The sequence below is a fragment of the Talpa europaea genome (assembly GCF_964194135.1).
Source record: "Talpa europaea genome assembly, chromosome: 4".
NCBI lineage: Eukaryota > Metazoa > Chordata > Mammalia > Eulipotyphla > Talpidae > Talpa > Talpa europaea.
This window is the reverse complement of record NC_140070.1, coordinates 6794849-6820027: the sequence shown is the minus strand read 5'-3', so window position 1 is coordinate 6820027 and position 25179 is coordinate 6794849.

Genomic DNA, 25179 nt, shown 5'->3' with positions numbered 1-25179 from the left:
CCTTAAGGGAAAATAAGTCTTGTTTTTTTTTTTTTAAAGATATTTGCTGGTTTCCAGTCTCAGCACATGGGTTCTGATCACAGCAGAACATTAGTATCAACTGTTCTTAATGCAGTCAATAATTATGGGAATTTCAAATAGATCATTTATGCAAGAAATGCAAGGAAAACCGCCACTCCGTTGCATTTGTGTGCCGAAGCCAAAATGGCTAGGGAGGAGATGTCTCGCGAAGTCAAAGTGTTATAGAGCAGCCCTGATATTGAACGGGCTCCTGGCTGTGGGTCCTCACCCGCACACTTAAAAGTGACTTATGAATACTCCACTATAGACACACACACAATGTTCATAAAAGGTTTATTTACAAGGGAAAAGGAAATAAGGAAAATGTACAACTCAGGGAGAAAATAGAGAAATAAAGTCTTTAATGCGTCCTACCCGATCCGCCGACCTGGAAACCCAAAGGCACTCTCAGAGCTGGCCGGACGCTGCGAGCTGGCGGAGAGCCAAAATGGGGGACCCCCCCCAAAGCCCACGTGTCTGGCTTTATACCCACCTGGCTGCTGAACCCCACCCTCAGGTCCCAGCCACCTTCCCTTTGGTGGGGATGGGATTTGGAGTTCCCAGTGTCTTTGGCTTTGGCCTGGGGTGGGGGTGGAGTCCACAAAGCCTGTATGGAATTAGCTTTAGGACAGCCTTTTCCCCCTAACAAAAGGACTCATGGTAACTAACTAGAGAATGGGTAGCCATCTCAGAGCCCACTGACCAGGTCAGTGAGGAATGCAGCAGGAGCACCAGCTGCAGGAGGAGTGTGCAATGAGAGGTCAGGCTGTGACCCAGTGTGTGCTCACCAAGGAGTTACTGCAGTGAAACCCAGCTACTATTAGTGGGGACGTGATCTTGTCCCCACTTTTGAACATCTGTGTCAGACACTGAGCAGTTTCCAGAAGGAATGTGTCTCCCCTGCTCTTTTGATTTCCCCTCACCATAGCCAGAGAGCTGTGGCTAAAGGCAGTGACTTGTATAGAACTTTTGGAGGGACATTTTACTGCTGGGTGTGACAGGCAGCTTGAAATTTCTTCTTAGTTCTTCCAGCAAGATCTAGGCTCTTTTCACTCTTGTGTATTAAAGGAAGGCTCTTCTCTTTTCTCTATATGTATACAAAAGCTCAATGGAGCCTTGAAATATCCTCAGTGCACACGACATTGAATGCACAGACACACACGTGTGCACACACACTGATCCTCGCTGGGGTAGAGGTTCCACCTGTGCATCTATAAGCTTTGCAGTTCGGGCAGTCCATTCGAGAGGAATTAGTCTGTTTTTAATCAGAATCTTCAAAATGTAATAAATCATTACCTTGGTCAGAAGATGGATGCACACACACCTGTTCCTTCTTCCTTCATGACTTTACAGCTTTAACTCATTCCTGAGAAACTGCCACCAAGTTCCAAAAGCTGTTCAAAATAATAAATTCCTTCATTGGTATGGATCCATTTGTGCTCTAAGTCAAGATATTTCAAAATTGTCCCCATAATCCTACACCACAGCCCACTGGCCCCCTCCCTCTTTGACCCTCACTCCTCGCCTCCCACTTTGGTAGTATCAACTCTACAGTCAGATTTCTAGAATTTGCTTCGGTTTACTCTCTTCTGTTTCTTTGCTTTGTTTCATCATGTTCCACAAAATGAGGGAAATTATCCAGTATTTATCTTTCTTCTTCTGACTCACTTCACTTAGGGTAACCCAGAGAGGGAGGGTTGCCACCTGCCCATGAGGCTGGAAAGTCCTACCTGACCAGTAGGAGTTACGCTAAGTCAGAGAAGATCCAGAAAACCACCTAAGGTTAGGCTTCCTCTCTGCCTAATACATAAGGGAGTTAGAGAAAATTGGGATCTTCTGCCAAATAGCTGCAAGAAGGGGGCCATTTTTTTTTTTGCAAACTGAGGGTGATGACTGCAGAACTGAGGCTCAGAGAGGAGGAGGGTGAGGGACATAGTGAGGGAGGGGCCCCATGGTCTAGGGTAAGGGGATAGGGGGCTTGGGTGGGGGTGGGGTGGTACATCCAGGAACTGTGAATTGATTCCCCTAAATCACATACAATATGTAAATGAACATTAATAATAATAAAAAAAGACATAAAAAGAAAATGACTTTATTTTTTTAATTTTATTTTTTTAAGATTTATTTATGCATACAAAAACTGGAGTATAGGCCAGAGGTGCGGGGCAGGTGAGTGGATTCACCAGAGACAGAGTGGGGAGCAGAACAGGCAGACTTACTGAAATACACTGCTGAGGGGAGCAGCGGGCAAGACAGGAGAGGTCTGCGCCATGTGGGTAGCTCCCTGGCTGGGGATCGAACTCAAGCTGCAGCGGCTGCGGACAGCTTCATAGGTTGCGTCTTAACCTCTTGCGCCAACAGGGAGGCCTGAAAATGACTTTTTGAAAACAAAGAATATTAAAACTGAGGGTGGAATGAGAGAGCAAAAAGTATTCTCCATGTATCCACTGTCCTGGAATTCAAATTGCTGGGGAGCAGAGAGCCTTTCTCAACACAACACATATGCCCTGAATATATATAAATGTGTCCAGTTCCCTGATGCTGGGTATATGGAGATGGACGATTCAGACATATTCTCTTGGGATAGACTCATGGCTAAAAAGCAGATATTTCTCATGATTCCTTTCACCACATCAGCATAGAGTTTGCAAAGGTCAGATCAACCAGTGTAGGCCGCGATCAACCACATTTATTATTTGTCCCATTTTATGCTTTCTGCTCAAAGTCATATTTTACACAAGTAACAGAATGGGAGAGGCAGAGGGAAAGGAAATAAAATCCATGAACAGAAAGCTGATTTGTATTAATATTTTCAAAATAGAATCAGTTATTTACAACCACATCATGTACACAGACCCCAAAAAGAAAGCATCACGTGCTTCCTGAACGCAGCTCACTGAATTTAAGTCACACCAACTTATGGTTCCTCTTGTTTTACCTAATTAACATTTTGACAACTTATTATTTAAGCAAGGTATTTTTTAAATTTCATTTATCACCCTGTTGCCATGATATATAAATTTGGAACAATCTGAACTCTGTTTGATGAAGAGAGCAACTAAAAATGCTGGTGCACACAGAGGGCAGCCCAAAGAAACGTCAAAAGATGGAGTGTAGACATTTTGCTACTTACTTGTCACAACCTTGGACTGGTCATTTCAGACGCTCTGGGCCTCAGAGGACAAAGGATCACACAGTGAGCTCCAACCATGAGCTTCGGAGCAGCTCACCTAAGGGGAAGTAACCCAGGAGTCCTCTGGAACTGTCTGCAACCACATTCAAATCACAGCTATTCCTATTACCTTGCTTCAAAGCTTGGCGTAAAAGGCCTGTGCTGTGATTCAAAGAAAACATGGTTCTTCCTGTTAACACGATGAAAACCCACTTAGAGAAACAAGATGCCCGCTTATTCCTGCGATGATGAATAACACGAAACCACGGTGCCAAACCACCTGCGCACAGAGGAGTGTGCAGCAGAGGCTGAGCTGGAAGGGGAGGGATGGACTGAGGGACACGTGACTTCCAACCCTGGTCTAGCCCCTTTCCACACCCTCATGGAAACGTCTAGTATGTCTTCTGTAAACATGGCTAAGGACGGGTCCGCCACAGGGAGGTATGAGAATGTGTAGCGGCAGGAAGGGCACCGGGCAGGATCTCTGTGACCCGAGCAGACGGGGTAAAGGGCAGTCCTGGAGCCCTCAGTGGCTTTTGCAGGCTTTTATTGGGAGGCTACAGCCTGAGATCTGAGCCACCATAGATAGGGTGGAATAAAAATTAAAAGGGGGGATTGTAAGAAGGGGGTCCCCAGGAAAGGGGGAGGTTCCAGGTTCCTGCCCCACCCAAGGGAGGGTGGAGCTGAGCAGGGAGAGAAGAGGCTGCAGAGGAGACTGAGGAAGGAAGGAACAGGCTGGAGCCAGAAGGAGACCTGGAGGAGGCGCATGGAGCCCAGAGACACGTGAAGAAACTGCGCTGGCCTTGTGGTCGTGGACTGGGTGACACAGATGTGGGTGAGACCCGTGGGGAGGTGACAGTGGTGGTTCTTGTCTTGATTTTGATCTTGCTCTTTTCCTTCCGGGCTTGTCTGGTTGTTTCTGATCCTTTTCTGTGGGTCACCACTGGAAGGTGCTTTAGACTTGGGGCAGGCTTTGGGGCCTTGCTCTGGGCCAATCCTGCTTGGGTGGACTTTCACCCACGAGGGGACGGGTCACTCTGGGTGCTTGATTTAGAAACTAGATTCTTTGCCTTTCCTGTATTGTTTCCTATTGTATTACAGTCCCTTCCCATTAAAGCCTCATATGTTTTGTGTTGATGCGGCGGATGGCAGAACCTATTTAGAGCAGGCAGGTTTGGGGGCCTGGGGTGCCCCTCTCCCCCCCCTGTAACAGGTAGGCGGCTGTAGGGGCAGGATAGGATGGCCACAGTGCAGGTTTTCTGGGATTCGAGCAGCAACATACAGAGCATACAGAGCAGCATACAGAGCAGCAACCAGGTACTGTCAGGCAGGGGTGGGGAGTCCGGAATGCCATCAAGCCCCGGGCAAGTCTTCTCTGTGGGCTTCCTGGCTTCTTTCTCCCCTTCTCTCTCCTGCTGCTGCTTCTTCTCTTGGTGACTCTCAATACCCCTCCCATGGCCCACAGAAGTAAAGGAACCGGCTTACAACATGTAACAACTGCAGGTGCCCCATGAGGCCGGGCAATCATAATGGTGGGAGGGCAGAAAAGCCTGAAAACTCTTTACCATACAAAGGCTAGCAGGGGTGCCTTGGGGGCCCGGGAGGCTATCAGGCCTCCCAGCCCCCAGCAAGTCTTCATTCCTTCTGGGCTCTTCTCTCGTGGTCTCTGCTTCTCGCTTGTTCTGGTCTCTCTGCTGTCTTTCTCTCTGCTCATGGTTCTCTCTCTTTTGCTCTGCTGGCGTCCCGGTGACGACACCCTTATAAGCCCAGGTGTATCCCATCTACATATGCCCACACCCTACTCCAGGTGCCCGCCATCAGGTTGCATTCAGGATCACAGGGCTCCCTCATCAATCCTAATGGCAGAAAAGCCTGATACGTTTTATTTACGCTACAGAATGGAAAGGGAGAATTCAGGTATTTAGGATAATACCCCCAAATAGTTGACATTAAGCGGGTGTTAATTTCTTTTCCATCCTCTCTCTTGAATTGTTTGACCTTGGGGGTAACGCATCAGTGCTGCCTAACAAAAGCTGCTTTTACAATAAAGCCAAGTCATATTTATGAAAACGTTGAGTGTTGTAAAGATGGAATAATTGTGAGGTTTTATTTGGTAATGCATGTCTTAGACTTGTGTCCGAAGGCTTTGCAGGATTACAATTTAGTTCCGCAAGACTTTAGATGACCGTGTGAGGGACAGGGCTGCCTTCGGGTGTGGGATCCAGCTCTTGTTCACCTTTATGGGATGGGACGGCATGGCCCGTGGGGTACCGTTTGGAGGGGGCGCTTCTTTATGAGGCAAACTGTGCTGGGCTCAGGGGAGCCGGGGGCCGTGGGCTTCTGCTTAGATCCCTGGCAAAGCTGAAGCCTGTGTCCGGGGCTGGAGTGACTCTAAGAAGCAGGCGCCTAGGAGACTCCTGCGTATGGCTCAGGGAGGACTGACTTTGCAGCCATTTGACTTGTATTCAAATTATGTTCCCCTTGCATACCATACAGTTGTTCCCGGCATTCTAGAACATTCCTACGAAAACTTTCCCAAGCCAAAATGGCATCAAGCAAAAAGCCACTCAACTCATTTGGAAAACTTTTTTTTTTTTTAAGAATTATTTATTTATGCACACAAGAGCTGGGGTACAGGCCAGAGATGCAGGGGGTGAGAGGACTCAGCAGTGGGGAGCATAACAGGCAGATTGACTGAGATACACTGCTGAGGGGAGCAGCGGGGAGACAGGAGAGGTCTGCTGCACCATATGGGTTGCTCGCTGGCCAGGGATTGAACTCGTGCTGCAGAGGCTGTGGGTTGCTGCATAGTGCAGTGTTTAACCCCTTGCGCCACCAGGGAGGCCCACATTTTTGTGCGTTCCCAGATGCCCCGAAATGTTCTAGCCCAAAACCACACTAGGGGTGGCAGGAGCAGGCTGGAGGTGAAGCCTCTGCCTGCAGGCGCCGGTGGTGGGCTGCGCCCCAGGGCCTCTCTACTGCTGGCGATGCTGCCCCTGGTGGTCAAAGAACAAACCTGATGTTAGTTTTGCTTTTCCGCTTCAGTGGTGAACATGGAAATCCTCTTCTGGATTTCCTTTGCTTCCCAAAAATGCCTAGGATGGGTGCAGGAAACTGTGACTTTATCACAACAGTGTAGAATGAGAGCAGTTTTGTCTCAAGTTCTCCCAGCCTAGTTTCCTCTCACCCATAGTGTAGCCAAAGGACTTTGAAGGGCATGGCAGTGTCCAGGGCTGGGTGGGTCAGGTCATGGGCCTCAGCTGCTCGGAGCCTGGGGCCTGGTTTGTAGAGGGGCTGCATGTGCCCCAGGCTCGCTGCTCCAGGATGAACCCGGCTTGCGGGCACAGTGAGTGATCAGAGACCCTCGCTGGGATTCCCAATTCTAAGTGTGACAACAGCCTATAATGTTTTGTGTGCTTTTCAGAGATTGAAATTAGTACTAGTAACCATTTGGGGTGGGGTGGGGTGGGGCAGGGAGCCTGGAACCTCCCCCTTTCCTGGGGACCACCCTGTTGTTACAAGACCAGGCCTGAACAACCTCAATATTTGCTTTCACCATCTGCACTTAGACTTTGCTAAAACTTGTAAGAACATCTCTGTTTACCTGTGAATCTTCATAGGCAGCGTAGATCCATTTAAGTTAGATACTGTTGTGAAGAATTTAATCTGACAATCCCTTTTTTTAAATGCATAAAATTAATGAAACAGTAAAATCATTCCCTTGAGAATATGGGATCTGTGCATGCATATTGCAATTTAGACCCCTCAGGGCAAATGTAAAAGGCTTTGTTTTGCAAAGATCCCTCACAAAGGCTGCTCTGTCAAAGTGTTAAGGTTAATCTCAGAAGGAGCAGTGGAGGCCAGTGGGCATTTCATGTTTGACTTTCTTGGGTCTTGGCAAATGGTGACATTGGTTGTTACCAACGATTAAAAAGAACTATCGCAATGCAGTTTTATAATCATTGACTCTATTTGTTTTTCCTTCGTTAGGCCTGACACAGAAACAAACCAAACGATGACAGTGGGTTGATGGATTTCCCTTTTAGATTTTAAGCTAGTTAAATATAGGTAGCGGCTGTAATTGCATAGTTACTATTTCCCTTTTGCAGCTTTTAGAGTGACAAAATTGCAGCCCCCTGTCTGCAGTTTGAGATGGTAAGCTGTCCTAAACATTGGCAATGCTGTGATCGATGAACAGAATCAACAAACACTTCATACATTGTCGCACGAGGCTCATTTCCACTGCTAAACATTAGTGGTTTAGGGAAGGAAAACCAATGTGTAAAAAGTGAGATGTGTGACCCACCTAGTGACAGTCTCCCCCTGCGAGGTTGTTCCAGGGCAACCCCAATATGAAATGAGTTGCCTGACTGTGGGTCCTCACCCATGGGCTTCAAGGGACTTATAATAAGACTCAACTGCTGGCACACACAAAAAGGTCAATAAAGGGTTATTTACAAAAGAAGGGGAAATGAAGAAATGAGTAACTCAAGGAGAAAGGGAGGGAGATAAGTTGGTGAATGCGTCCTATGGGTTCCACTGACCTGGAATCCCAAAGGCACACCGAGAGCTGGTGAAAAATCAAGAGCCAAGAGGCCAACAGGACCTTCAAGGCCCACGTGTCTAGTTTTATACCAAACCTTGCTGCTTAACGCCCCCTCCTCAGGTCCCAGCAACCCTCCCTTTGGTCGGTGATGATGGGATTTGTAGTTCCCAGGGTCTTGATGGTTTTGGTCTGGAGTGGGGTGGGGTCCACAAAACCTGTGTGCAGTTTGCTCAGGAGTTCCTTTCCCTCTAATGAGGTGATGCTCTTTGATTAGTGTCCCCTAAGATGTAAGAGAGGGACATGCCTTGCTTTGGCTTCCTGAGTGATCATTTCACTATGCAAGCTGACCCAGGAGCGATACTATGAGCAAGGTCCTGTGTCTGCAGATTATTTATTCTGAGAATATTAGTGATGAATGTTACAGATAGGACCTGTGGGAAGAGAACCAGAGAAACTTTTTGCTCCATCAAAGACTCGTTCTTTTATTGTTTTATTTTTTTAAAGACATTTATTTATGCATGCAAGAGCTGGGGTACAGGCCAGAGGTGTGGGGCTGGGGGTGAGAGGATTCACCAGAGACTGAGTGGGGAGCAGAACAGACAGACTGACTGAAATACACTGCTGAGGGGAGCAGCAGGCTAGACAGGAGAGGTCTCCTGCGCCATGTGGGTCAGCTCCCTGGCCAGGGATCGAACTCATGCTATAGTAGCTGCTGATAGCTTGATAGTGCTGACACTTAGCCCCTTTCTCCACCAGGGAGGCCCGAAGACTCATTCTTTTATAAAAGATAGTCTTAGATTTCATAGTTGTGATGTAGCCCAAAATCTGTTAAGTCATCTGCCAATATGTGATTGATTTGAATAAGCGCCACTGAAGGAGCAGAGGCCTGGACTTGTCAGTGGGTTGGTGCTAGACTTTAGTGGTGGGTGCTGTGGCAGTGAGGCCTGAGCCCATAGGAGGTGTGATAATGTACTCCCGAAATTTGCAGAGTACTGTACACCTATGGCAAATCAATAAAATTTAATATTAAGAAAGTTCACTATGGCCATGATGAAATCTGTACATACAGTCTGCGCCACTTTTTATATGCAGATATTAGAAAGTGAAAATAGCGAGTAACTTTAAAATAAATTATACTTCACTATTCAATGTGCTCTATTTTTTTTCAAGCAAAATTAATTTTGAGAAGTATGTTAGTTCATTTATTATTGGAAAAGACCTTACTAGCTTATTCAAGCAAGAAAATTACCCCAAAAGCTTGCAAGATTTATAATGCTTGGGAAAAAAAAAAAAAGCAATTCAAAACCTAATGAGACATTTTAGGCCTCATTTACATCTCTAACCTGACCCATTTTCTGCAAGACGTTTTTTGTTGGTAATTTACATACTAAAAGCTAGTTATTTATCCATCCCTAACCAAAAAGTTGATGAGATTACTAATACCACAGTGAAGTTAACATTACCCTAACAGCTAAATACAGTCATTTCTGGAAGGTTGACGGTTGAATCATTTATTCAGCTATAATCTCCATTGCACGCTGCAGAGACGTACCTTCTGGGGGATGACACTAAGGGACAGTAAGGCTGGCAGATCTCCTGCCCATGCTCACCATGGTGGCAGGAATCTTTCCTGGGGTGCAGGCGTTGGAGATGAAGCCCATTCTAGGTCTCTGTAGGTACACACAGGGATTGAGCCAGGGAAAGAATGTCATGAGAATCAGTCTCTAAAACCAGTTCCTTTAGCCTGTGGGTTTGAACACTACCAAGCTTTGTATGTGTTTGGGACTTAATACTTGTGTTGATATAGCTATATTTTATACAAATGTTAAGCTACTGGTATTTTGAGGTAAAAAACCTGCAATGAAGTACAAAGTTACAAAGCAATAGATTGCATTTTCCTCAGGGTGAAAAAAAAAAATATATATATGTATATTTGCATGATATATATATATATATATTTACATGATGAAAATATGCATCCTTAAATATATACTTAAAATGTATATTTTAAAGACTATATTATTCAAATGTATTTCTATTTTCTATTTTATGTATTTGTTATTATTTATGTGATGTACATATATACATGAAGCATCACCATCTATTGATAACTATTTCTTTGATAATTACTCTTATTAAGCACTGATTTTTTGTTCCTTGGCTAATGTTCATAACATAAGCAGCTATAAAATATGAACTGTTGGTAGATCAATAATTTCATTGCACATCATTTGGGCCCATGTTGAGAGCTGCATTCCAAGACCTTCAAGACTGTCCTCAGATATAATTTGCCTGCCTCCTACTACGAACACCCTCTCTAAGTGGCATAATCTTCTAAATGGCATCAGAATCCACCCAAATCCCAGTATGGAGAAGTACATCTGTGTGGCTCCTTTCCAGAGAGTTCTTATCCAGCCAGCCTTGCAGTGCCTTTCTAAGTTCTGCTCCTTGTAGGGAGTGTTCAACCTGAGATTCATTTTTTCAGCTTCACTTTCCTGTCTGGACTAGTCCAACATGTCATTGGGATCCAGTCAGTCTGATGTCAAAGGTCTGGAATGCTCTCCTGCCAGTGGCTTGGGAAGACGCAGTGTCTCTGGGCACTCCGTGGTCACATGTGGCTCTGTTCCTCCCCTATGACAGTTTAGTTTGCTCAATAATGAGATTCAGATCATGCTTGTGTTTGGGAACTCCCTCAGCCTCTCGTATTCTTCCTGGTGGAAGAATTCTTCCACCACAAGTGGTAGATTTACAAGAGGATATGCAATTGATTATGAACAGAGAGGACATGCTTTGGTCAATGTCATTAATAAGCTCACCTGCAATGTAAGTCACCATTCACCAAAGCTCACAGGATGCCATATTAAGAATTGTTTTTTTGTGTCCTGCTTGGACAACAGAAGTTTCTAGGACCATTATGTTACTGGGGTGCCACTAAAAGGTAAAGAAACCCCAGGAGTAGGTAAGGAACTGCCCAGCACAAGTAGGTTGCCTTGTGCACTCTCTGGAAATACTAATATAATACATCATTTTATCTAAGAAGATTCTTTGCATGATGTTGAATTTCTTTTCCCTGCTACCATTATCCATAATACATAATGTTATAAGGTGAAGAGGCTAGATACAGGTATCCCTCACTTTTCAAAAGTCAGGTTACACCATGCTTTTATGAAAGAGCTAAATTAACAACTGTTTTCACACCTGAAAGAAATCAGAAGAGGATTTTTGCACTTAGACTCAAGTGGAAAGCAAGACTAGCTTCAGGGACTGTTTTACGCCAGATGCTATAGAGACAGCAGCGCCCCAGCCCTGAGGGCCCCTCCAGGGTTCTTCCTGGCCCAGTGCACAGGCTGTGTTCATCTCACACACCTGCTCGTGTGGCTTTAGGTGGGGTGTGCTATTTGGTATGATGTGCTAGGTTACTTTTTAGATCTGGAAACATTCAAAACTTTTTCCAACTAAATGCTTCTTCACTTTGCTCCATTTTGAAAGTTTTGTTTGATAGGAACGTTTCACAGTCTTGCTGTGTTTTCAAATAGAAAAGGAAACCATTCTGCCTCAAAGCATGAGCACACTGGACTTGAATATCCTTGAATAACTTGAATATCCTACAAAAGTTCAATTCAATGCCCAGAAGTTCAGAATCAGAGTCTGGAAGGACATCCTACTTAATTGTAGCCCACTATAAGCGTCCAGTGATTTTATTTTTCAGTGAATATTGTGCACAGTTATATCAAATTTAACTGTTCCTTTTCTCCAGGAAACAAAAAAAAAAAAGACTTTAAAATTCATGTAATTATAAGTGTGTGTAACATAACAATTACCAATAGAAACTGAGTTTATAGATGTGGATTGTTCATGAGCAATCATAGTGATTTATGGGCCACTGCATAAGGAATGTCTGTCTCTCTCCAGGCCAAGCAAGAGTGTTTCTTAAGAAGAGCTGCTTCCTAAGACGGCGAAGTGGCCACAGCTCTCCTTGCTGGTGGAGCCAAAGGGCACCGGACCCTGAGTTGGTTGGCAGCTGGACTATCTGGACAGGAGCGGTCTCCCGGGAAGACACAGCAAAGGTAAGTGTTCGTCGGTGGCCAGCGATGTTAATAGCCCTGACTTCTGGAAAGACTTGTTTACTGATTTCCTAGTCAATTCTGTCATCCTCTCAGACATCATCTCTAAGAAACTGTCAAATATCTACCTTCTCTCTTTACACTTCTTTTCTGCTCCAGCCTATAGCCATCGTGCGTGTGGGCATAAATGATGTTTTGCTTTCTATGTCTTTGTGCTTAAGTGTGCTACAAACGCAGCTCATTCGTGAAAGAGACGAGGAAGAGGGAGGGGGAGAGAGAGAAAGAAAAAGAAACAGAAAGAGAGGAAGGAAGGAAAGCAGAAGGGAAAGAGAGAAGAGAAGAGAGAAAGAAAAGGAGAAATCAGGTTATTTTAAGACTTTAATCCGCCCATCATTTTCTTGTAACATCAGTTAGCAATACCCATTATCAAAGGTCCAGCTGCCAGGAGTCTTTGAAATCCAGTAATTATTTATGAGAATTTTATATAGAAGAAGTAGAAATCATAAAGTAGCTTTGGCTCATCAAGGGGAAAGATAAATGTTGCCAGGAAAAAAAAAAATCTGAACAATGTGAATGAAAATCTGTTGTCTACTAGTGGGATCATTCAGTAGAAATCAGAGATATATTAGCTGGGTTCATAAGATCCCACTCATCTACATAAAAGCAAACTTATTTTTTAGAAGGTATGATATAAGGATCAGATTTTTACTGTTAGAATATTGCTGGGCATGGTAATTATGTATCTATCGTAAAGTAAAAGTTTTATAAAGTAAAAGTTTTATAAAGCTGCAGTTTTCCTTTTTTTAAACCATGGTTATATAAAGTTTTTGACTTGGGTTTTCTCAGTTGTTCTAAACATAATTACAACTTTATTAACCAAAATATCGGCAAGAATTGTAAAAGTCGAAAAGCATAAAAATTTACTATGTGCCGCACCATATACCCTATTTTAAGGTAACTATTTTTAGAGAAAAACTCGACTGGCATATGATACAGGCAAAGATGGAAGGCAGGAGTTCGTTCTGTAGAATGTCTAAATGTCACAGGTGTTATTGGAATGCAAATGTACTTTTCTATACATTTCATGGGTATTATATATAGCTAGAGTTCTACACCATATTTTTGCACTTTATTTTCTGACTTTATCACCTATTACCTTTTCCCAAATTATTGGAAACTAAAAATATCCATATGAAATTAAAGATAGCATGAGTTTAGTTCTCTGCTGTCTTATAGGCTGTGTATCATTTTCCATATCACTGGTGCGTTGAGCTGAGCTAAGTACCCCGACGTGGACTCTGGTTTCTCAACAGGGGATAGATTTTATTTTGGAAATAAGTAATTTGACAGTCTAATTAGTTGAAAAGGAACTGATGATAAAAATGAGTAATAAAATTATAAGAAAGTTATATTCTTTGAAAGTAGAATTGAAAGTTAGAAAACATCTAATTAATGAAGGGTTCATTTTAATTGCTGTTTTATCCATAAAATCAAAGCCTTGGCATTCTTTCATTGACAAAACTCATCATTCAGTTTTACAGAAATTAAGTAAAATGAAGCCGTTCTTTTCAGAGCAAAGTGTGAGTTAGTACATTTTTAGTTAAGTGCCTTATATAAAATGTATTGAAAATAAAACCTGGCACTTATGCCATTCTGCATTACTTAAATCTGTCTTGGATGTAGAGTTTATATTATATATACTAGAGTCATTTCATTTTTAAAAAAAAACTGGATACTACCATGACCGATGCCATTAACTTGTCCCCATTATTTTGTTTTTCTTTCAGAAATCTTAATATCTACAACAGATTTAACTTCTAGTTCAGATATTAATAGATACCTTTAAGAGAAAATTTAAAAAAAAAGGTGTTTTTCAGTTAAATTGTTTATCACTGAGCTAATTAATATGTAAGATAAGGTTAAATTTAAACAATATCCTTATTTGCTTAAAATATGTTACCTTAGTGGGTAAAATATGACATCTTTTAGTGAGAATAACACTTAAGCTCTTGAAAGTCATGAATATCCAAACTATGTTCTGCTGCATAATATTACCACAGAAACACTTATAATCAAATGTGTATTTTTATGAAAACACTAATTCATAAACATGGTGGATTCAGTTCTTTATGATTGTGTTTTTGGACTTAGCAACTTGAGTAATACTCATTGGAAAAGCTTGCAGTATAATCTTGAAGAACTAAAAACTCTTAAAAGAATACAAATACATGGGGCAGAAACACTTTACTGTGAAAGAGCAGAGCACCCCCACCCCCAGTAATTTGTTTGTTTATTTGTTTGCTTGTTTGTTTTCTGGACCTGGGATTTGCTGGGCTGGAGACAGACGTAGTACATTTCAGAATCTGCCTTTCTGGGTACTTGAGAAATAGATTCCAAATGTGACCTGAGTTGTTCAAGTGACATCAGTGACTCTATTCTTCTATTATCATTTAAATTCCAGTTCATGTTTTGACAACCCTCTTTAGTGGAAAGCATACTGAACACCAAACTGCACCTCTTGAATCTTCATTCTTAAGCATAGGTGCATTATTCTACAAGTAATGTTTCCATAATATGTAGTGTCACTAAGGAGAATGAAAATCTCACTTGGGATCTGCCACTGTAATAATTTTCAGCTATAGGCTATAATTAATCTGAATAATGGCAACAAAAGACACTTAACAAAAGTAATTTTAGTCTTTAGTTAAAGAAGTTAAATGAAAGCCATGTTCTTCCACTTAACAAATATTTATGTGCTAGAAATGTGTTGTTAGGTGTTGGGGATCACAAAGTTTTACATCTACCCTGTGCTGTCATTCCAAGGTGTTTTGAATGATGTGAACAATAAAGCACAACATTTTACGTGAGCTTATATGTGACAGTCAAGGTTCGTTGTCATGGGTGGGGGCGGGGACAGGACACACAGAAGAAATAATATTTGAGTAGCCTGGAAGCTTGAGTCAGCCATGGGAGAAGAAAGAGTATTTTAGGCAGCAGAGAGGTTATGGTCAGTTCTTGGGATGAGACTTTGCCTGGGGCATCACTTGTGGGAGTAAAAGAAGCCATTGTGTCTGGAGCACAGAGAGCAGAGAATAGAAAGAGATTGTCCAAGCACAAGGCATGAAGGACGTGTCACGCAAGGCTTGTTGGCTCCACCAAAGATATTTGATCTTCATTCTAAATGCAATGAGAAGCCACTGGAAATGTATGCAGGGAGTGACGAGGTCAGATTGCTATTAAAAATCATCACTCTAATTGACATGTGGAGAATAGGGAAGACGTGGGAAGGAGAGCATATGGGAAGGCCATTTTGGAAGATTTTAACAGATCAGGAAACAGGAAAGGATTAAGGTATAGGGATCTGAAGAGAGGAAGGAGACAAGTACATGGAGTTCACATCTGGAGAAGAAAGAATGAACTGAAGGGGCTAGAGATCAGAGAAGTGCCAAACTCTCATGCTTCTCTCTGCGGAAACATGATGGTGTTTTCAGTTTCATTAGGTAGGAGAAAAACATGGACAGTGGGACATCCTGGAGGTCAAGGGGAATATCTCCACTAAGTGTCAGAAGATCTGGAAGAGAAGGGTTATGTAGCATCCCCTGAATTAAACGAGCATATCACTAGCAGCTTTTGCAGCACAGTTTTGATAGAATGGGGTAAAAATCCAGATTTAAGAAATTTGCTCTGTAACTGATAGAGGAAGAAATAGATCAATAAATGCAGACCATTCTTTTTTAATTTGGGGGTGCTGAGGTGGAGTAGAGGAACAGGCCCACTAAGAATATGAATATCTAGAATATAAGAGGACAGATCATGCCACCTGATGTTGGCAGGGATTGGATGGGGACAGCCAGTTGCCAAAATCTCCAATATCCAGATAGCAGTTGACAGCAAAGCAAAGAAGTGAAGAGAGGCGTAACCAGTTAACAAAGAATAGCTTTCCTCCAGAAGGATAAGGACATGATGGACATTACAGAGTTTGGAGCAGAAAGCAGAGCACTGATCTTTCATAAACAGCGCTACCCTGTCTGTGTCCATATTTTTTGTCCGTGTTGCATGGCTTGAGAGGAAGCATAAAAGTCTACAGTGAGATTACCTGCCCCATCCATCCTATAGCAATTCCTGAGTCTTCACGAGAGCCAGGTCCTTCACCAACTCCCCTTGGCCAATACAGTTTCCCAAGAAACTCTTTGAGCACAGCAGTCCCTGGGGTTGAAATGTGGCTCTGTCACTTGGCCCCTCTCTTGCCAGGGATGGCCGGGCATGTTAACGAACAGCTCTGCACTTCTAATTCCTCACCTGTAAAATTGGGACAAATATAAGTTCCAGTGTGGAATTTGCAAAGATGGATGGAAGTCATGCATGTAAAACAAGGTTTATAGTTCTTGTAAGTAGAAACTAGTGGAATGAACAGTAATATTATTATCAGTCATGTAGTTCATATGCTCATATTTAAGTTTAAATAATAATAATAAAAAAATCTTCATGAAGTAAACCATGCTGTCCATGACATCAGACATTCTGAAACCACATTCCAAACTATTCTGAAATCAGGGTAGTTTTATTCTTTTTCTTACTATCACATTCATCCAGCCCCAAATGCAAATACACTAATCTCTGTTCAACTTGTAGATAGCATTCAGGTAACCTTATCTAATTAACCTTGTATCCTCAGCTCTAAAACATAATTTGAATCAAAGTAGATGTTTAAACTTAATATTTACAGATATATTTATCAAATAAATTTTATTTTTTTCAAATAAATTTTAATATTAACTTAAAATGGTACAAATGGAGAACTTGTGATAGGTTACCAAAAGATACTGTTTATTCTCTGGAAGCATAGAGTAAATGCTTCTAGGCATAGAAAGACATAGAAAGTAGGAGAGAGACAGCCTCTTAGTCTAGACTGAGTGAGAAAAGTGAGGATTATTTTCTTCTTCCCTTTTAAGTGTTATTTTCTGGTGCAGTTGGCTAGGAGAATAGATAATTATGAGTTACAATAATCAGTCTTAGAAATGATGAAAGTTCTAACATCTCTGCCTCTAGCCTGCTGAGCAGAGGTCTTAATCTGGCAACATTTCAAATATGATAAAAAGATGTTTGAGTAACATTTGGCAAAGGTTTATAAAACATTAAATCCCACAGAAACATATTTAAAAGCCCTAGTGTTTCAAAGTTTAATAATTGGATTATTATTTACATGAATCACTTTTTCAGATATCATGCCCAACAGGAAGCCAGCCATGGAGCAAACCCTCAGTCTCTTAAAATTAGAATTAAATTAAACAATATCTGGTGGCTTACATATAATGTAGGTAACACTGGTGTTCATCTGATGGAATGGAACATCATCAGCTACAAAGAGGTGTAATTAGCTTATTCTTTCACTGTGCCTTCATGGCAATTAAAAAATTAACAGAAATGAAACTCCTAAATCTGAAAAGAGTGGGTTCAACTTAACATTTTATGTTATCGACCAGTTTGTCTTAAGAGAATAAGATAAAGAACTTATAGATGAGGGGGTTTTCCCCAATGAAACCCAGATTCCACATGAGTAGTTAGTCTCCTAGTCTTCTGTTAGGACAGCCAGGGGACAGCTAGCTCTCAGCTGAGCACTTCTCCCCTGGAAAATCTGTGGGTGGTGTATGTGGCCTATCCAGCTAGTCACCAGTCACCAACTATGGTGCCCGATTTTCATATTGTAAAAATAATGGTACTGAGCAAGACGGACTGAGAAAAAACATGGCTATTAAGTGACAGCGTTGAGGTCTGAATTCTATCAGATACCAAAACCAGTATTCTGATCACTGACGTGTGAAGCCTGGATTCATCCTTGGCTGGTCGAGAGAGCCCTGCAACATTAACCTATTCATTGCAAGTTCTTAACCGATTTGTTCTGATCTTGACATAACACAGATAAGGCAGTTAAGAATTTAAGACCAAGGAATGAACAAATGATTTATGATGTCTTAGAAAATGCAGTAGAACTGCTAGAACAAATTTTGTCAAAATTTGTCATTTTCTTTTGAGAGTTTTGAGACAGACAAAGCAGGAGTCAGGATTTTAAGCTAATATAATAAAGCTTCTATCATAGTAAACTTGTGAGCAAGGTGGAGAAAGGGGAGCTAGATGATAGAACAGAGGTGTAATACTGGTGCTGAGATTATGTATTGTCACATAATTATATGGATGAGAGAAGGTTGTAGATATGATATGTAAATTACATGTTTTTAAAGTGGAATGTAAATGTCTGAAACATTGTGTGAAATTTCTGTTGAAAATAATTTAGAAAATATTTTGAATGAATAACATTTTTAAAAAATAAGTTTATAGCACAGAAGAACTTTTAATCACAAGACCACATTCCTAAACAAATAAGAAATTGGATTCAGTTCTGCTCTGAATCAAATTTCTTAATTGTTCAGGAATATAGTCTTGTGATAATCCATAGTCCTGAGTAGATCTTTTGTAAAATATGAGACTCCTCATTGTTCATCTCTTACATTGGGATCAATCATTTGTGGTTTGAACATTCAGTGAAAAATAGATTTCTCATCTTATAGACAGCATCAGTACAAGAATAGTCTTCCTCTAGAGAAAATCTTTCCATGGTTGGAGTGAGTTCCTTCATTACCTTAACTGGTGATGAAATGAAACAGAACAAAAAAATCAAATTAAACCTAGAAGGGATAATACATTCAAAGTGTATTATTTTATAAGTGAAAAATGATTTTTAAATAGTGAATGTGGCATTTCAAAATAAGTTCAGCTCATTTTTAATTTCTTCATATTGAACAGCATATAGAAATGTAAATGTCAGTGGACACTATAGAAGCTTAAACTTGGTGAAATAATAATCCCTTTGGGTTAGCAGCTTATTATGAAAGATACAAGTCAAAGAAAAGGCAGAACAAACAGAGACATCAATATGTTTTCCTCAAGTTTAGAATTATTATTTATTTTGGAAGTTTGAGTCAATTTCATTATTCTGTCTCCTTGGTAATCAATTTATTGTTTAGGGCTCTCTCGATTAAACTCTGTCACTTCAGGGAAAGTTCAAGAGAATAGTGCATTATTGATATTACAGAAACAGTTGTTACTAATCAATACATTTTGAACCACATACAGGGGATATCTTTAAGGACGTAATTCATCAAAAACAAGCTTACTGGGGCTCTTCATGCGATTTTCATTGATTTTCTCTTTGCAAGAAGACATGGTAGATATTCTATGTGTGACATGAGAGATATATTCAAAATAAGTCAGTTGCTCAAAATATGCTCAGAGAAAAATCAGGCATCAGGATTCTAAAAGATGAATGAAATTGAATTTAAGTTTATTATTCTCACATTTTAATATCCTGTGCAGAAAATGTAACTGAATGACTTACAATTTTTAAAAAGATTACACATAAGGCATACCAGAGCTAGGTGTGAACTCCATTTTTTATTTACTGTGTGAAATAGAGGTAGAAATTACTTTTATTCTGCTTTCTTACTGCCAATAGGTAACTTTCTTTTCAATTTAAAACTTAGTATAAATATACATTGCTTGATACTTACTGTATGTGCACTACATATTGGTCTGTTAAAGCAAATTTTAAAAAAACTATTAACATTCACATTGTGGGAAATCCTGAACTGACCCTAGTGTACAGCAAGTAATTGAGTGATAAAGTGGAAATAATAACCATGTAATCTTGCCAAATCTGTCTCCTAATATATGATGTTAACATAAAAATCAAGATAACATATTCTTTTCAATACAAATAATTTGAAATGAGGGCTAAAGGAAAGTAAGGTGTCTTACATTATTTTACAAGCTGGAATATGACTGCTCACCAGAGATAAGAAGAAGGAAGTGATCTAAAAATGAGGTGAAATCCAGATTTCTAAAATCTGAGTTCTGAAATCCAGCATATTTTAGGTCACAGTCTGTATTTTAACCCCAATAACTACCATAATAGCTGATTATTCAATACCAAAATATTTAACATTTTCCTCACTATTCCATTCCATGAGAGAGAACTTGAATTATTCTGTTTGTCTACACATGAAGCATATATCTGTGTGTGTGTGTGTGTATGTGTGCAACCTTTATTTTCAAGACAGTTCATAATAGGGCCTATTCCATAATCAAGATCTAATTGTCTTCACAAGAGCCTCATAGTCAAGATCTAAATTGTCTTCACAAGAACCTCATGGTCTAGTACACAATCCAACCCAATTCTCCCATCTCCAATTAGATTAATTCCTCTTTTGGATTAAAAGCTATCTTTTGGGGCTTCCATGTAAGCATTCAATATTTAATAATAAAAGAAGATCTTGGTTGTGAAAGTTGCAAATAGTCTTGCTGAGATATAACTCACATATCATAAAAATCACCTTTTTAAAGTATACAATACTATAATTTGTAGTATATTCATGAAGTTGTGTAACTATTAGCCCTAATTTAACATTATTCACATCACTTCCACCCCCATGCTCTGTACTCAGTAGCAGTGACATTTATTTCTCCTCTCTTCTAGACCCTGGCAATTGTAAATGGACTTTCTATCTCTATGAGTTAAATTGCCTATTCTGTAGGGTTCATATAAACAGAGTCAGGTAATAAGTGGGCTTTTGTGATTGGCTTCTTTCATTTAGCAAAATGATTTCTGGGTTCTTTCATGTTTTAGCACATATCTGCCTTCATTCCTTTTTATGGCAAAATAATACTCCACAGTATGACTGACTATGTGTTTTGATCATCGTATGAAGACTTTGTTCATAAGATGATAGACATTTAGATTATCTATTCTTTTAGGAGATTGTGAATAATGCTACTATAAACATATGTACAAGTTTTTATGTGAACATGTTTTCCTTTCTCTTAGACACATACCTAAGAGTAACTCATTTTTAACAATTTGAAAAGCTGCCAAATGTTTTTCTGAACAGTTCCCATTTTACTATTTACCAGCAATGTTCAAGGCTTCCAGTTCCTCCACATTCTCAGCCATACTTGTTATTGTCTGTGTTGTCTGTTGTAGCCATTCTAATAGATATGAAGTGGTATCATAGATTTATTTTGATTTGCATTCCCCTAATGACCATTAATATTGAAAAGCTTGTCATGTACTTCCTGGCCAGTTACATATATTCTTTTAAGAAGAGTATGTTTAAATTCTTTGCCCAAATTCTAGTAGGATTTTTGTCTATTGTTGAGTTGTAAGAGTTCTTTATATGTGCTGGATAAAATTCCACTACCAGGTATGCAGTTTGCGAATATTTTTTTCTTATTCTGTGGGTGTCTTCATTTTTTGATGGGAAAACATTTTTTTTTTAATTTTGAGAGAGTTCAACTGATCTATTTTTTGTATCTTGGCTTTTGATACCATATCTAAGAAACCATTATCTAACTCAAAATCAAGCACATTTTCTCCTGTTTTCTTCTAAGAGATTTATAGTTTTAACTTTTACCTTTATAGCTACAGTCAATTTTGAGTTAGTGTTATGTATGGTCTGAGGTAAGGGACTAACTTGATTCTTTAAAGATATTTTAGTGAAAAATTTTCACTCATCCTTATTTTAAAATTATTTTCCATTATCATATTCCTTCATCAAGTAAACATATATTATGGATGTGCAGAGACAAAAAGAAAACTGACCAACACTTGTTTAATTCACATATTTATTAAAAATCATCTCTCTTCTCATTTACAATATTAGCCAGACTGATACATTGCTCATACCATGATCAACAGAGTATTTTGTTGCCTCAGATTCCCAAAAAAACCAAGGGTACTTCAACTTAGAAATTTTATCCGTTTTCCTTAAACTTCTTTCCTCTAAAAATATCATGTCTTCCCAAATAGATGAAGTCAGATGAAACCAAACCCCAAATTAAACAATTTCAGAACTACTGAAATATCAGAAATATTTTTAAAAATACGTTTCTTTTCCAGCAAAAGTCTAGATTCCATATAAATTATGCTTTAAAAAGTTAGATTTTTGTAGTATGTATTTTAAAAGGTCAACAGGATGAACACACCTCAGGTCTCAAAGTAGTCCTGAAGCTCTACTTCAGCACTAACAACTTTGTTTGGCTTTGTTTTTGTTTTTGTTTTTTTTTTAAGATTTGTTTTTCTTTATTTGTGCATACAAGAACTGGGGTGTAGGCCAGAGGTGCGGGGAGTGAGAGGATTCACCAGAGAGAGTGGGGAGCAGAACAGGTGGATCTACTGAACTATGCTGTTGAGGGGAGCAGGGGGAGAGACAGGAGAGGTCTGCCGCACCCTGTTGGTTGATCATTGGTGGCTGACAATAGCTTCATAGTGCTGAGACTTAGCCCTTGAGCCACCAGGGAGGTCCTGGCTGTGTCAAGTGTCTGTATCCATGTGGCATTTTCAATGAACCCAAAGGGCAGGGCGCTGCAACAAGGGAATTACTGAATGGATAACTAATGTCACAGCATGGAGGATAGGGCTGGGCCACAGAAGATGACCCCAGGCTCTTCTGGGAAACTATGTCCCTCACTTTTCCTGAGACAGTGGACTTTTTCCTTCTAAAATGCTTTATCTGAAACCATAGTGGGCTCCTTACTTTGTGTTGAGATAGTGACTCCCAAACAGCCCCACGCCATGGCATATTCCCAGCAATTGCGCCCTTGACACCTGCTTCCCCACGGGGGTGGACTGCACTCTTGCGGGAGAGTGTGTGTCTCCTGGATGTGAGTGCTAATTGTTAGAAGGAAACTGCCAGCCAGTGTGACTGCATCCTGCTGGGAGCCGCCCACACTTTTCAGTAACCGATTGTGTGTATGCAATTTATCCCTTGAGAATCCATTATTATAATGCAAGAAATTCTAGGAAAGGTAGAAGGAAGAACACATCACAGTCGAATCGTAATAACTATTTAGACTATTTAAAATCACTCAGCTTGTTCTATATTAGAAAAACAAGCCTCTACAATTATGTCGTTTATGAATAATATAGGGCTTTCTGATTTCCTGTTTGAGACAGTGTTATTTACATTTTCATATGGATTGTTAAGAAAACAGTTACCCAAAATATGTAATACTGTACCCAAACATTTACAAGCTGAAGTTAAATATTCGTCTCAAATATCTGCCCATTTTTTTCTTACAAAAATGTTGAGCATGGTTGCACAATACTTTTATTTTATCCAGTTTTCTTGAAATACCCCTGACTCATAGGTCATCCTTGCTACCACTTTTTTTTTTAAAGATTTATTTATTTATACAAGAACTGGAGTACAGGTCAGAGGCATAGGAGGGTGAGAGAATTCACCAGAGATAGAGCGGGGAGTAGAACAGGCAGAAGGACCAAAAACACTACTGAGGGGAGCAGCAGGTGAGGCAGGAAAGGTTCACCACGCCATGTGGGTTTTTCCCTGGCCGGATAGGAATTGAACCTGTGCTGCAGGGGCTGCAGACAGCTTCCCAGGGCTGTGTTCAACCTGCTGCGCCACCGGGGAGGCCCACTCCCACTGTATTTAAGGAAAAAAAAATAGATTTGATACCATTTGAATTAACCTTATAGAAAATAACTTTATATAAAAGCAAATTTGTTCTATCTCATTTGATAATTGGAGACTGGGTAATTTTCTTACTTGTTGGGGTTCGTATTACTTTCTTATCCATTATTCTTATTCAAGAAATAATCTTTAATCACAAATATAGTGTGATGCATGTCTAATTATTAAACCTATTGTCTCATTTCACTGGTTAAAAATAATAGGGTATAAAAATAGTTCAAACTAGATTAAAAATACTCCACGTTACAAAGCACCTTACTAATAAAATAATATTTAAATGTGAATGGATGAGGGATAAAGTGAGCTTAAAGTGTCACTTACAAGGAGGTTGTAAATCCAGGACCTGAATTGAAAGGATAGTACAGCAAGAAATGAGCAGTTAAGGAGGACACATTGATGTTGCTATACTGTATATTTTATTTTATTTTTTTTTAAAGATTTATTTATTTATTTATACAAGCACTGGGTACAGTCAGAAGCGCGGGAGGGTGAGAGAATTCACCAGAGCCAGAGCGGGGAGCAGAGCAGGCAGAAGGACCGAGGTACACTGCTGAGGGGAGCAGCGGGCGGCAGGAGAGGTCTGCGCGCCATGTGGGACCCTCCTCTGGTGGCCGGGGAGCAGCCGGGAATCGAACTGGCGCTGCAGAGGCTGCGGGCAGCTTCGCAACCCAGCGCTCAACCGCTGCGCCACCGGGAGGCCCTATACTGTATATTTTAAAAGGTTTGTGATGCAAGTGGTTTTTTTAGTAGTAAGAAAAGTTATTGATCTCTCTGTCATGAGATAATAACACTTATTTGTGTTCATCTTGTTCAAGAAACAGGATGCATCCTAAATTCTATATTTAGAGATTTTCCAGGGTAAACAATTTAGGTTTTACAACCAGCAATATTATCTGGTTCCATTTCCTTTAAAAGATGTATTTATTTATGTATACAAGAACTGGGGTACAGGCCAGTGGTGTAGGGTAGGGGTGAGAGGACTTACCAGAGACAGAGTGGGGAGCAGAACGGGCAGATCTACTGAAATACACTGCTGAGGGGAGCAGTGGGTGAGACAAGAGAGGTCAGCTGTGCCATGTGGATATCTTCCTGGCTGGCTGGGGATCGAACTTGTGCTGCAGAGGCTGTGGATAGCTTCACAACATTGGACTCAACCCCTTGCACCACCAGGGAGGCCATTTCAAGTTTTATTAGAAATGGTTCCATTTCAAGTTTTATTAGATCACCACATTTATTTAATCAAATTTGAGGTGAAGTTAAAAATAAAAAAAGCCAAAGATGAAATAGTTGCTTACTTAATGCACAGGTTTTATTTTCTTTTTTGTTGTCTTTTTGTTATATCTTGTCTGCATTTATTGCCAACATGCTTAAGTTTTCTGCATTGATTAACACAATAATAGACAAACAGGGCAACCTAGATTTCTTTGCCCCCACCCCCACCCCCAGAGGAATTCTGGTCCACTTAAGCCACAGCTGGGCATGCAGGGCTGGTGTGTTTGGCCACCATCTGTTTGCTGCTCCCTCCCACCCTCCACTTGCACTTCCCTGGCTTCCTTTTGCAACTACATTTGTGTAGGATGACATATTAGTGCCAGAACTTTTTTTCCAACGAGTATGCCTAGGATCCAGAGCAGACCAACAAAGTCTTAGATCTGGTTCTCACTCTACATTGCTGCCAAGTCCCTGCGGTAGATGCTTCTCTTTTCCTTATTGCAATCTAAATTTCAACTTTTTAAGTGCTTTATTGTTGCCAGCAATTTTGACTTTGCACTCACTGATTGAACGTACTTTTCACAG